The 15,084-nt window shown below is 41.1% G+C and overlaps 1 pseudogene; it reads left to right on the top strand.

The window, feature by feature from the left end:
- LOC142258969 (uncharacterized) overlaps positions 1-10,505 on the top strand; it is a 48,512-nt pseudogene extending 38,007 nt beyond the window's left edge.
- The last annotated feature ends 4,579 nt before the right edge of the window (positions 10,506-15,084 follow it).

The following is a 15,084-nucleotide window of genomic DNA, read 5'->3' as shown; positions in this document are numbered from 1 at the left end:
TGGGACATTATACAGTAACGCTATGAAGGGATCGGGGGTGACGGTATCATTGTATGTCAGGTTCCTATAAGGTGTCAGGACGTCACCGTCTATTTCTCCATGGAGTAGTGGGAGTATTTAGAAGGACACAAAGACCTGTACAAGGACGTCATGATGGAGGTTCCCCAGCCCCTCACATCACCAGGTAATAGACAGGACTAAATACACACGGCCTATAATTATCTGTATGTAAGGAATGAATTCAGCCCCTGTATGTGTCTCCTCCAGGTCTATCCAGTAAGAGGACAACACCAGAGAGATGTCCCCGTCCTCTTCTCCCACAGGACTGTAAACAAGAAGATCCCGATGTTCCTCAGGATCATCAGGTAGATGGAGAGAAGGTGCCATGAAATCTCCCTATGATGTGTAGACGGCTGTGAAGGTCTTGTACTCAGTCTTGTTTTATCCTCCAGTATTATATGTGTTATACTTGTGTAATGAGAGCGGTGGAGTTGGCAGGATTAGAGCTGATCATAGATGGGACTTCTCCATCTGTCTGTGACTTTTACAATATTTGTTTCAGGGGGAAGATCTGACCCATATTAATACTACAGAGACATATGTGAGGGGTGATGAGCGGAGTAAAGAGGAGATTCCTACAGATAACCGCCCAGGTGAGTAGTGACCACTAAATGCAGAGAAGTCACAGATTCTTCTCAGTCACCGGCTGTGGCTGCTTTATCAGGGTTGTAGTCCGGCCATAGAAAATGGTCACCATTCTGCTGCTAGACCACCACATGCTCCTCCCCTCAAAACTGTCCCCATTATTTTGAGCATTGGACGCCCTTGGAGTGAGATCTGTATCAGCCGTATCTCAAAGGTAGGATCCATCCTATCCTCTGAAATTAGAAGATATTGACCCTTAGGGTAAGTTCACACAGTGCATTTTTTCGCGGCGTTTTTGCGCAGGTTTCGGGTGCATTTTTGCTCAGAAAACTGCATGACTTTGCTTCCCCAGCAAAGTCTATGAGTTTTCATTTTTGCTGTCTGCACACAGCGTTTTTTTTAATCTGCGTTTTTGTGGTGCCACAAAAACGCAGCATGTCAATTATTCCTGCGTTTTTCACTGCGCTTTTCATCCATTGAGTGCAATGGGATGTTGAAAGACGCAATGAGAAACGCAAATAGCTGCGTTTTGGTGCGTTTCTAAGACCAAAAATGCAGCTATAAACGCAGGAGGTGGGAAGTAAAATGACATGTACAGGAAGAGGATTCCTTCTGTCAGTAAACACAGAAGCGTGAATCCTCCCGGTACCGTCACCGTCGCGTCCACCTCCAGTCCTGTGCATGTATGCTGCCGTGCGGCGCCATGTTCGGGCGGGAGGTGGAAGCGGCTGCGAAAGCAAAAGTGAGCAGAAGAAAAAAAAAAAAAAAAGTCATACTCACCTGTCTGCAGGGTCCCGGTGCCATGCCCGCTCCCATCTCATCTCACGGTATCGCCGCTCCGGCAGTGTGCAGACGGCCGGGACACCTCCGATAGATGCAGGACCTGGCGATGGATCACCTGATGCAGTCACCTGACGCATCAGCTGATCGTAAGTATCGCGGTGACGCGGGCGCCCGGCTGGTTTAACCTATCAGCGGATGCGTCAGGAGACTTCATCCCTGATTACCGGCAGCTCCTGCAGCGATCGGACGGGATCAGACTCCGCTCCAGGAGCTGCCGGTAATCAGCACATAAGTGAGTATTTTTTTTTTTTTTTTGCACCGATGCATCTGCTGATTGTATAAACGGCTTTTATACAATCAGCTGATGTGTGATGTGCTTCAGCCCCTAGAACCTGACACATCATCTGATCGCTTTGCCTTCCAGCAAACCCATCAGATGATATTGGATCCGGATTGGACGGCGCGAGACCCTGACCCAGGATTACTGCGGAGGGGGGTTCTTTATTTCAATAAAGATGGAGTCACTAATTGTGTTGTGTTTTATTTCTAATAAAAATATTTTTCTGTGTTGTGTTTTTTTTTTTTATCTTTACTAGAAATTCATGGTGGCCATGTCTAATATTGGCGTGACACCATGAATTTCGGGCTTAGGGCCAGCTGATAATATACAGCTAGCCCTAACCCCATTATTACCCAGCGAGCCACCCGGCATCAGGGCAGCTGGAAGAGTTGGATACAGCGCCAGAAGATGGCGCTTCTATGAAAGCACCATTTTCTGGGGTGGCTGCGGGACTGCAATTCACAGCGGGGGTGCTCAGAAAGCATGGGCACCCTGCACTGTGGATTCCAATCCCCAGCTGCCTAGTTGTACCCGGCTGGACTCAAAAATTGGGCGAAGCCCACGTCATATTTTTTTTTTAATTATTTCATGAAATTCATGAAATATAAAAAAAGGGCTTCCCTATATTTTTGGTTCCCAGCCGGGTACAAATAGGCAGCTGGGGTTGGGGGCAGCCTGTACTTGCCTGCTGTACCTGGCTAGCATACAAAAATATGGCGAAGCCCACATCATTTTTTTGAGGGGCAAAAAACTCCTGCATTCAGTCCTGGATGGAGGATACTGAGCCTTGTAGTTCTGCAGCTGCTGTCTGCTCTCCTGCATACACTATTGGATGGAGTATGCTGAGCCTTGTAGTTCTGCTCCCTCTGCCTCTCCCTCCAGCATACAGTCCTGTATGGAGCATGCTGAGCCTTGTAGTTCTGCAGCTGTCTGCTCTATTGCAATACACTAGTGGAGAATGAAGAACATATTGAAGAAGGAAATGACATCAGACCTTTTTTTTCAACAATCTTTAATTGCATTGTTCACTGATAAAAAACGCATAAAGAGGCAGTGAGCAAAAACGCAGCAAAAAAACGCACCAAATCGCGGCAAAACGTGTGCATTTTTTGCCGCAGGTGCGTTTTTGTGCGGTTTTTGCCACAAAAACGTAGCGTCAAAAAACCGCAGTGTGTGAACCTAGCCTTAGCTGCCCAGATCTCTAATCTGCAAAGCCAAATGACAGCGTACGTAGAATGTGCAGACAACTTAGAAAATAATGGGAAGAAAAATCTTATCTGTATGGTGGACCCCTAAGAGAAAGCGGAGGGTAATGATGCTGGTGACCTCCTAGATTCTTAGTTTGGTGTCGTGTTCACCAGTTGAATAAAGATTGATTGCGCCATCTAGTATGGTGACTACAAGTTTTTGATCACTTGGCAGATTGCGGCCGGTGGTCCTTGCCCTATAAGGGTGCCCCTGATGAACCCCGGTGGGAATCTTGATCGGGGAGAAACGCGTCGGGCCTTGGTGTGGGATGTCAATCAGGACGATGGGTCATTGGACCTCCGCTTAGACTTGTAAAGGAAGCTAAGTATCACTATGATAATTATGAGAACGTTTAATAACTAATGTGATTACTTGGACCATGCCTTGTATATACTCATTGGTTGCTCCAATTCTTTTTACCTTCCATGAAGTGTCTGCATATTATCTTCTGTGAAGTATTTTTCTCCTTATTACCCTCTTGATGCCATATACTATATGGGCATATTGTACTGTCAGACCCTTGGATTGTGAAGTGTGACTGTTTTATTGCCTTACAGATCAATTGGGTTTAAATACATCTCTGAGTGTTACTGAGAATTGTGGATAACTAGTGGCCTCCCCCTTTAAGTGCTCTACAGGAGGATCCTGCTGTGTTCACGGAGGATTGGTTGGCATAATAATGGTCTTTTTACACTCTATATGCATGTCTGGGTAACACAACACTTCATGGATATAATTGGAGCTTTACCTTGCTTTGGATTTGGAGCACTCGACATTGTATTTATGGTGAATGTACTGTCCCTTGAGGTATATTGTATAGTTACATGGTCCATCTATAACACCATTCCAACATAATTTATTGCCTAAATGTACTGTGCGTGTCTGTTTGGTTACTAAGTATTATGCAGTGCAACTTCCCCGCACTCCCCCTTTCCCAGCCCAGCTGCACTTGAGAACAGCGGAGGGAAAGAAGGGTGAGTCCTCGTTGAGTGGGGGCGCCATTGCGTTTGGTTACAGGGTGCCGACCTCCGCGGCCAGGTAGGGCCAGACTAGGTGAATACTTGGCCACACCCCTGTTGCACTGCCAAATGATTGATACGTAACTATACCTTTATCAGATATTGATTATGGGCATTTATGCTAATTGGTTTTAAATTGGACAATTGGTCGCCTTACTTAGGCCACATAGGCTATTTTTCTCTTGTTCAGTTGCCACATAATTGGTGGACTCACAAGAACCCCACCTTTAGTGGCCAAGTATCAATTATTGGGGATCTATTGTCCCTTTTGTGTGTTTTGTTTATTTGTGGGGATTATCTGTTTTAAAATGAAACTATTAAAATTGTAATTTTAGGGGTTTTTCTTTTTGGTTTGGAGGTTAGGATTACCCCACAGTGGGTACATTGAGGCCAGGCAGCCCACCCACAGGATTTCCACAATGTAATTAGTGAAAAAAGGAAAGTAATTAACACATAAAGTTCTGATATTTTTACCTTCAAGAACCTGAAAGATATTTTCTCTGAATTCTACAAATGTCCATTATATAAGAACTTGTACTGGAGCCGTCCATTGTGGAGTCCGAGAGGCAGAAAGTAAATGATCCCAGTGTTTCTGAGACCTTTTTTCTGTGGCATATTCTACTTTTTCTTAGATGTAATGTGAGGTTGATTTGTTTTCTGTTTATTTAAAAAAAAAAATGAAATTCACCAAAAATGTAAAAGAATTAGAAGTGATCAAACATTGCATTTGGATGCTCTTAAAACAAATAGTGACACCACAACATATAGTCAGTAAATAGTATTTACCGTATTCTGCTTCAATGTAAATGACTATTTTGACCCCACAGGCATTCTCTGAAAATTAGCATGGAGTGGATGTTGTAGAGTGAACATTGCAAATCTGCCATTTTAGTGCCCAATACATAGTGGCCAGCTTGTGCTCCATGAAATACGCAAACTGTAAATGTTTATGTGGGTTCTTCCCTGTGGCAATGCCATACATGTGGATGATAACAGTGTCTGGGTACACTGCAAGGCTGAGAAGCATCGAGGATATTTGGCTTTGGGATTTTGCTGGATTGGATTATGAAACCATATCTATTTATAATCAAGAGTCTTTCAGCTACAACCATTGTGGAAACCCTCAATTTCTCCACTGACGTAGTAGCAGTTTGGTATAATTTTGTCTTAGAAAATATTATTTGATGACTTATTATTCCAATATACGGGAGGCAAAATGTACAAAGAGGGTTGAACATCATGGTCTACTGGTTCCTGCTTTGAGATCTACTGTTAGATTGTAGACCTTTTTGTTTTAGTAAATAATTACAATTTATAGAAATTGTAATTTCTTTTGCTATGTTATGCTCGTGGGAGTGGGCCCGCTGGGCCACAGCACTAGATCAACCAGAAAGGGCATAACTAAGTGACTACCTTGTCTTCACTGATGGTGAGGATAGGTTTGAGCTGGACGGAAGGCTTGCAAGCGGATATCCACTGACTGCAAGTAGATCAGGATTCGGTTTTGTTCCCATTGATGGACAATCTCTTGCTGCATACCTGTGAGCTTTGGAGTTCTGGAGCCAGTGGGATCCATCGCCTGAGCAAACTGTTATGCTTACCGGTGCTTACGGGAGTGTGCCCATTGGGCCGCAGCAACGTCTCAACCAGGAGGGGCATTTCTAAGCGGCTACCCCAGCTTCACTAGAGCCTTTGATGGTGAGGATAGGCTTGTTTTGGAAGGTGGATGCCAGGTGCTACTCTAGGGAGTCCTGGTACTGCAGCAGCTGACCCCAAGGGTCATGTATTGGATTCTGACAGTCACTGATGTGGTTGGGTGAAGATTTGATGGCTAGTATAAGCAGGTGCAGTGGATACAGCTGATAAGACAGGGTCAGCAGATACGGCAGGCACAGCTAGTATAGATAGATGCAGCAGGTTTCCTGGTCACAGCGGATACTAGGATACAGACACATATATGCACACACAGCATAAGAACCAGCAAATGGAACAGGAACTGCCAACTAGCAACATGTATCTAAGGATAGACTATGTTGTCCAGGGACCTCCCATAGGGGAAGGATGCCTTAAATACCTAGTGCCTCTTGAACATAAGTTGAGAGGCACTTCCAGGTTAGGGTACACTTTAAGAGGTGCACGGATGCCTTAAGCATATCCCAGGATACCTGCCTGGCATGTGCACATCCATGGACCAATATATAGCTTTTTATTTGTGTATATTGAGTTTGTTTGATTATTTTTTAGTACTCATCTAGTGGACCACTGTCCCCTTGCGTTATATAATCTACTCAATTATTGTTTGTGTTTTTTTGATTATTTTGTTATACATTTATTGGCTCCTTAGTCACCATATTTACCAACATTTGGTATTGTCTGAGATGTCAGAATACTAGGGAGCTATTGGTTATGTGTGCCCAGTCTGGGTTTTTAATCTAATAGGATTAAAAGTTAAATTTTAGCCTCTTAATTTGCCGTTCACATCCTGGAAGATGGTAGCAGGGACTGGGGACATGGAAGCCACCATTGGACGGCTGGAAAGGTAAGTATGCGGGGATGCCGGTAAACATGTTACAAGCTATTTTATACATTATATCGTTAAATTTGAATATATTATTAAAAATATTTTTTATTCTTGGCAGATTACTGTAGGAGATTAGAGGCACAACTGACATCTTCAATTTTTAAATCAGATGATCTTGATATCACACAAGATATAACTGAAGTGAATGCTACTATTCCAGATATACCATCATCCCTTCACAGCAAAGATCTATCATCTGATTCTTTTAAACAAGTCCAATCTTTTGGTTTATCACAGTCTATTAAGAATAATAAAAGTCACAAAAGAGGCATTACAAATCAAAGTGCTCTGACAGCAAAGAAGTCATTTTCAACTTCAGAATATGGAAAAATCCATAAAAAAATTCACACAGGAGAGAAAAGATTTTCTTCAGAGTCAGTTATGTTCCACAGAACTCACACAGGGGAGAAGCCCTATTCATGCTCAGAATGTGGGAAATGTTTTACACATAAATTGCACTTTGTTACACATCAGAGAACTCACACAGGGGAGAAGCCATATTCATGTTCCGAATGTGGGAAATGTTTTAACCAAAAATCACATCTTGTTAGACACCAGAGAATTCACACAGGGGAGAAGCCTTTTTCATGTGCAGAATGTGGGACATGTTTTGATCGTAAATCCAATCTTGTTATGCATCAGAGAACTCACACAGGGGAAAAACCTTTTTCATGTTCAGAATGTGGGAGATGTTTTGTACGTAAATCAAGTCTTGTTTTACATCATAGAACTCACACAGGGGAGAAGCCTTTTTCATGTTCAAAATGTGGGCAATGTTTTTCAGGTAATTCAAGTCTTGCTAAACACAAAAGAATTCACACAGGGGAGAAACCCTTTTCATGTCCAGAATGCGGGATTAATTTTTCAAATAAATCATGTCTTGTTAAACATCAGAGGACTCACACAGGGGTGAAGCCTTTTTTATGTTCAGAATGTGGGAAATGTTTTGCAGTTCAATCAAATCTTGCTAAACACAAAAGAATTCACACAGGGGAGAAACCCTTTTCATGTTCAGAATGTGGGAAACGTTTTGCAGTTCAATCAACTCTTGTTAAACACAAAAGAATTCACACAGGGGAGAAACCCTTTTCATGTTCAGAATGCGGGTAATATTTTGTAAATAAATCAAGTCTTGTTATACATCCTAGAAATCACACACAGGTGAAGCCATTTTCATGTTCAGAATGTGAGAAATGTATTGCACGTCAATCACATCTTGCTAAACACCATAGAAATCACACAGGGGAGAAACCCTTGTGATTAGAATGAAGGAAATACTTTACACACAAGTGCATCATTTTAAACATCAGAAAACAAACAAGGGTTGGAGCCATTATCATACCTAGAAGGTGAGAAATGTTTTACTTGAAATTTATAATTTGGTGACCACTAAAAAAAATTCACATCGGGAGAAATCCTATACAGTCTTGTTCATCGTTATTGGAACCCATGAAGTTTAAGTACATGATATAATGTGGAATATCTCCTGAAAAAACTGAATCAAGTAAAACAGTTTTTTTTTTATAGAGCATTCATGTTAAATACAAAAGAGCACATGATAAACAAAAATTTAAAACATAAAACAATGGGAAGGAAAAGTTAAAAAACATAAAGCTGTTGTTACACTGGTATTGGCACCCTTTACATTAACTTAGTATGGAAACACATTTTGACTCACATGTGGTAAATTTCAAATGAGAATCACCTGTGATAAATTGTCAGTACCCGTGTGACATGAATTAGCCAATGAATAATGACTTTAGTATTTTAAAAAGCCACATATTAGGCCCTGTTCTTTTCTCACAATGGTGAAGACAAAGGAGCTGTCTGAGGACATCAAAACTGCTATTAATTGCAAACACAAGACTTCCAAAGGGTATAAGGCCATCTCCAAAGACCTTGGTATCCCAGTTTCAACAGTGTGCAATGTTATTAAGAAGATTGCCAAGCATGAAACCATCAAGAGCCTCCCTGGGCATGGGGAAGAGAGGAAAATTTACAAGAGATGTATTTGAAGGTTGGTGCAAATAGAGGAAAAATCACCTTGTCAAACATTCAAAGACCTGAAGGACAACTTGGAACATTCTGGGATAATGGTTTCAACAAGTACCATACGCCACATACTAAACCAAGCAGAGCTTTTTGGGCAAAGCCAAGGAAGGAACCATTGCTGAAGAAAAAACATAAAAAGGAAAGACTGATCTTTGCCAAAAGTATATTGAGAAACTGCACTCCTTCCGGGAAAATGTTCTGTGGACATATGATACAAAAATAGACCTTTTAGGCATTGCAAAGCAACAGTTTGTTTGTAGATGGTGCAATGAAGCTTTTAAGGAAAATAACACCCTAACAACCTCTAAGCATGGTGGAGGATCCATAATGCTATGGGGTTGCTTTGCTGCGTCTAGTACTGGAGGCCTTGACCGTATCACAGGAATCATGAACTCAGAGAATTATCAAGAAATTTTAGAGCAAAATGTGCTACTGAGTGTAAGAAAACTTGGGTCCTCCAGCAAGACAATGACCAAACAGCACATATTCAAAAGTATACAGGAATGGTTGAAAAAGAAAAAATAGACTTTTAAAATGGCCAGCAATGAGTCCTGACCTCAATCCCATTGAAAATCTTTGGGGTGAGCTGAAATTTGCCATTGGGAGAAAGAACCCTGCAAACATTCAAGAGCTTGGCAAAACTATAAGGGAAGAGTGCGAGAAAATACCAGAGGAGAGGTGCAAGAAGCTTATAGATGGCTACAAGGAACGTTTGGAGGCTCATCAATGCCAAAGGGTGTGCAACCAAGTATTAATTAGGGGTGCAACCAAGTATTAATTAGGGGTGCAACCAAGTATTAATTAGGGGTGTAACCAAGTATTAATTAGGGGTGCAACAAAGTATTAATTAGGGGTATAACCAAGTATTTAATTAGGGGTGTAACCAAGTATTAATTAGAGGTGTAACCAAGTATTAATTAGGGGCTCTTATTGTTGCACATGCTGTTTATTCTGTTTCTTCTTTGAAATTGCAACATGTAAGTCACAATGTTTTATTGTTGCATTACTTTTTGGACCACTAACTAAAAAATCCTGAGGATATAACTTTAGTACAATTCCATTTATTTCTAAAGATATTGTGCAGTGTATGAAAAAAATGAAAAGGTGCCAATAATGGTGAGCAGCAGTGTATATGGCAAACTGAAGAAGAAAACACAGAAGAGACAATGTAAAGGCAAGAAAGTAAAGAAAAAAGGGAAAGCACGCTAGAAGTTACATTAGAATTATAATATATACAGTTACTAATAGACGTCTGTTTTCTAAAAATAAAATACAAAGCAATATTCCATGTGCATTGTGCATTTCTCATTGTTATATATTTATATATTCACTATATGTACAGGTGTATAGTAACCTTCCCCCCAAAATACCCAACATTCCTTCTCTCTCTTCTTCCTAACTCCCAATCTCAGCGATCTGCCATTCATTACAGTTACTTTCAGCGCACAATCTCCATGTCTGACCAATGTCTGTAACTTCTCTATACTACAATAATAAACATGCTCATATTACAAATTATTATTTCCATCTATGATCCATTCCTTCTTTGTGGGAACATCTGATGTGATCGAGTTTCTATAATCACTTTCTGATAAGTTTAGTAGTTTTTTCGTCATCATTGGGAACTGACTCCCTTCTCTATTCCCCAATACACGTATTATAGGTTCTAAGGGGACTTTGATTGTAAATTCTTACTAAATTGTTGCAATAACCTGACAACCAAAACATTTTTTCCAATAAAGTCTGAGTATCTAAACTAATGTTCTTCATTTCTTCTTCCTCCATTTCCTTTTTTCTGGAGCAGAGGTCGCCCAACCTGTTCCCTCATTATGGCATTAAATTTCTTGGATACAATACTCTTATTACTACAATTTCTCACAAACAAAGCTTTAACTGTTTGCTATTTTTTTCCCCAAAAGTGCTGTATATCCATTATAACTCTGTAAGGGGTGCTTCACACACAGCGAGATCGCTACTGAGATCGCTGCTGAGTCACGTTTTTTGTGACCTCATTAGCGATCTCGCTGTGTGTGACACTGAGCAGCGATCTGGCCCCTGCTGTGAGATCGCTGCTCGTTACACACAGCCCTGGTTCGTTTTTTTATTGTTGCTCTCCCGCTGATAAGCACACATCGCTGTGTGTGACAGCGAGAGAGCAACAATCCTGAATGTGCAGGGAGCAGGAGCCGGCGTCTGACAGCCTGCGGTAAGCTGTAACCAAGGTAAACATCGGGTAACCAAGGTGGTTACCCGATATTTACCTTCGTTACCAGTCTCCGCAGCTCTCACGCTGCCAGTGCCGGCTCCTGCTCCCTGCACACGCTAAGTTAAGCGGTGTGAGCTGGTAACTAAGGTAAACATCGGGTAACCATACCCAATGTTTACCTTAGTTACCAGTGTCCGCAGCTTCCAGACGCCGGCTCCGTGCAAGCGCAGCGTCACTTGCACGTCGCTGCTGGCTGGGGGCTGGTCACTGGTCGCTGGTGAGATCTGCCTGTTTGACAGCTCACCAGCGACCATGTAGCGATGCAGCAGCGATCCTGACCAGGTCAGATCGCTGGTCGGATCGCTGCTGCATCGCTAAAGTGTGAAGGTACCCTAAGGCTCCTTTCACACTGCGTTTGTGCAGTCCGTTAGACGTATACTGTAAACGTATACGTTTAACGGACTGTGCTATTTGGTCAAATTTGTCCTATTTTAGTACTGTCAAAACGTATACGTTAAACGTAACCCAATACGTTTGACAAATTCTGTGTGTGGAGTAAAAACATATCCGTTTGTTAATTGTTACAGTACAATAAAGTTTTCTGCTGACAATTTTTTTTTTTGTGGGTGTATCCAGTGTATGTGTGTTCTTTCCAGTACATTGTCGAAGGAGTAGCAGCAAGATGATTGTGTCTTTGCTTGTGAAATATCGTTTAATGCAATTGCGTCGGAGGCAGAGAAGACGCAGGAGATTTTGGGTGCATGAAGTTAACCAGGTTCGAGAAAGATACGGTGCTTTCCACACCCTTTATTTTCAACTGCGTTATTTTCCGGAGAAATTTGAAAACTATCTTCGAATGTCCATTGAAAGCTTTGATATTCTGCTATCCCATATTCAAGATGATATTCGTCGTCAGGACATGTCGTTCAGAAGAAGCATTAGTCCAGAGCAACGTCTAGTGGTGACATTGAGGTAATCTATTTATAATTTAAATTGTCTTTCAATTTAACTAAAAATCAAACCATTGAGTGAAGTTCCGTACTTTTCATTGACAAGTATTTTATTGCTTTTATTTTCTTTGGCATATTCATCTTTTTTTAATTGAAATTGTAACAAATATTTTTTTTTTTAAAATAGATACCTGTCTACCGGAGAAAGCTTCACCTCACTACATTACCAATTTCGTTTAGGAGTTTCTACAGTTTGTGAATTGGTTCGTGAAACGTGTGAGGTTATTTCGGAAAAGTTGCAACCACTTGTTTTACCACAACCAACTTCTGCTCAGTGGCTTGAAATTGCGGATAAGTTCTATGAAGTGGCTAATTTCCCCAATTGCCTAGGAGCTTTGGACGGTAAACATATCCGCATTCAGAAACCTGGCCATAGTGGTTCCCTATACTATAATTACAAAAAAATTTTCTCAATCGTTCTCATGGCTATTGCGGATGCAAGATACCGATTTGTCGCTGTCGATATTGGTGCATATGGGCGGACAAATGATTCAAGAGTGTTTAAAGAAAGCAACATGGGTAAATGCCTGTATAGCAGCGGTTTAAACATCCCTCCGTCACGACCCCTACCAGGAACCGAAGGTCCAAGTTTGCCCCTGGTATTAGTTGGTGATGAGGCTTTCCAACTTGGTACAAACCTTATGAAGCCATACTCCAGTCGCAATCTTAACACCAGCCGTAGGATCTTCAACTATCGGTTGAGTAGAGCAAGGCGTTACGTGGAATGCACCTTTGGACTAATGACCGCAAAATGGCGTGTTCTTTTAACTGCAATGCAACTGAAACCTGAAAATGTGGACAGTGTGGTAAAGGCTTGTGTCACACTGCATAATTTTGTGGCTCGTCAAGAACCCCTCCTTGTCGATCAAAATGACTGTGAATCTCACCTAACTAGCATAGAATATAGATCAATAAGATCTACTACTGCCATTATGCAGATTCGTGAGCAATTTAGACAGTATTTTGTGAGTGAACAAGGTCGGATTCCATGGCAGGATAATCTTTAGTTATTTCAGGGCTGCAATACAGTGTGTGGTGTGCAGTGATGTCAGTAAAGAGTATCCGAGGATAACCTCCTAACGACACCCCCATGGCACACGCACGGGTGTAGCGACATTGACTTCACGGGTACTCTGCATTAATTTGGTGGGTCAACAATTAAGTTTTTTGGTGGGTAGGCATACACACAACATAGTTTGAAATAACTTTATTTAAAATTTCTTTAAACAACATGTGAACAAATAAATGCTGTTTTATGTTTCAAAAAAAACCCATAAATCTTGTTTACATTAGTAATCATTTCTTACAATGCATTGTTATTTTCAAAATAAATATCAGAAATAAAATGGTTATATCACCAAAAAATCTACACTGTCTGGCTATGGTTCTACGCAGGATTGGCAGGTTAATCTGTGTTAAGTCACATTTTTGGGTTAAAATTAAATCTTTATTTTGTTATCACAACATAAACAAAAAAACAGTTTAGGACTAGGGTTCTTATGGTCATGTCACACACAACGACAGCGACAACAACGTCGCTGAAGTCACCATTTTCTGTGACGTTGCAGCGAACTTGATAGCGCTGTCACTGTGTGTGACATCCAGCAACAACCTGGCCCCTGATGTGAGGTCGCCGGTTGTTGCAGAATGTCCTGGACCATTTTTTCCTCGTTGCTATCCCGCTGTGAAGCACACATCGCTGTGTGTGACAGCGAGAGACCAACAAACTGAATGTGCAGGGAGCAGGGAGCCGGCTTCTGCGGACGTTGGTAACCAAGGTAAACATCGGCTAACGAAGCAAAGGCTTTGCTTGATTAACCGATATTTACCTTCGTTACCAGCGTGCGAAACGTCTTGAAGCAGGCTCACTGCACACGTATCCAAGGTACACATCTGGTAACTATAAGCAAAGCACTTTGTTTGTTTACCAGATTTGTACCAAGAAAGGACAAGGTCGGCATTAGTAGATTAGAATCAATTATCCAACGCAAACATAATGTGCAGTGAAATTGCAGAAATACTAGTACTAAATGTCTGCATAAGTTTAAACAACAAAGTTTAATCCAAAATATTTTAAAGACTTTAGAGACCTTTACAAATGTCTTTGGAGAACAAAAGTGACTACTACAGATCTTGTACCGATTAATCACACCAAAAAAAAAACCTTCAAGGGATCACATATCAAGACAAGATCAAAACACCAGTCTTGGTGTGGCTACGTAATATTGTATGCAATATTAAAATACTATATTATTTGTTCTTTAAAAAATTTTTTGGGCTGAAGGTCATGTCAAGACAAGTGTTATTATGTTGTCTTCATATGTGATCATTTGTATGAACGCTATATTTACTTTGCCTTATATTTTTTGTGGATTAATCGAAATCAAATTTGTAGCAATTTGGAACATGAAGTTTACAAATTTTTGTAGTCATGCCCCAGATTATTTTCCCACTGAAAACCAAGATTGCTGGATGACAATGTATGGAAGTTAGGAAGTTGCGTTGGTGTTGGTTGGTATGTTGTTTTTTGATGTACAAGTTGAGAAGCAATGGGATACCTGGGTGTGGATGTATCAATAGCTTGTAATGGTTGTGCATGTGGTCGGACTATTCGTTGTTCTTGTTAGCTGGCTGAAACAAATGGTGATATCACCGTTCTACTAGGTACACTGTCAGTTTCAATAAATTCACCTACCAGACTGTTCAGTCTTTCACGAAACTGCCACTGCCTGTTGTTTGGTATTTTGTTTAGCCAAGGGACATATGACATTAGGAGTTGTTGCCATTCATTGGCAGAATACAAAGATTCTTTGGCATTTAGTTGTTGGAATTGTATATTATTTTGGGTTTGTGCGTTCAGAAACATATCTTCTAGCCGTTGAAGTCCATCCACAATAATTGAATCCGCTGTTTCTCGTGTACCTCTGCGACTTGAACTACGCTGCATTCTGAGACGTGCAGCCACACCAGTTGACACCGTTTGTCTTTCTTGCATGTCGGAATTTTCTACTGAACGAGGCTCACTACCTGCTGACACCTCGACATTTGCTGCTTCTTGGGATCCAGTCTCTCTTGACTGTTCAGTAGCTATGTCTCCATCAACTCCCAAAGGCGCTGCTGTACTACAGATTGTTCCATATTTTATAAAAAAAAAGGCTCTATTTAATATTTTAATTTTGTTATATATTATTATTGTCATT

Source organism: Anomaloglossus baeobatrachus, assembly GCF_048569485.1.
Source record: "Anomaloglossus baeobatrachus isolate aAnoBae1 chromosome 5 unlocalized genomic scaffold, aAnoBae1.hap1 SUPER_5_unloc_2, whole genome shotgun sequence".
In the NCBI taxonomy this organism is placed as follows: domain Eukaryota; kingdom Metazoa; phylum Chordata; class Amphibia; order Anura; family Aromobatidae; genus Anomaloglossus; species Anomaloglossus baeobatrachus.
This window is presented reverse-complemented; position numbering and strand designations above follow the sequence as displayed.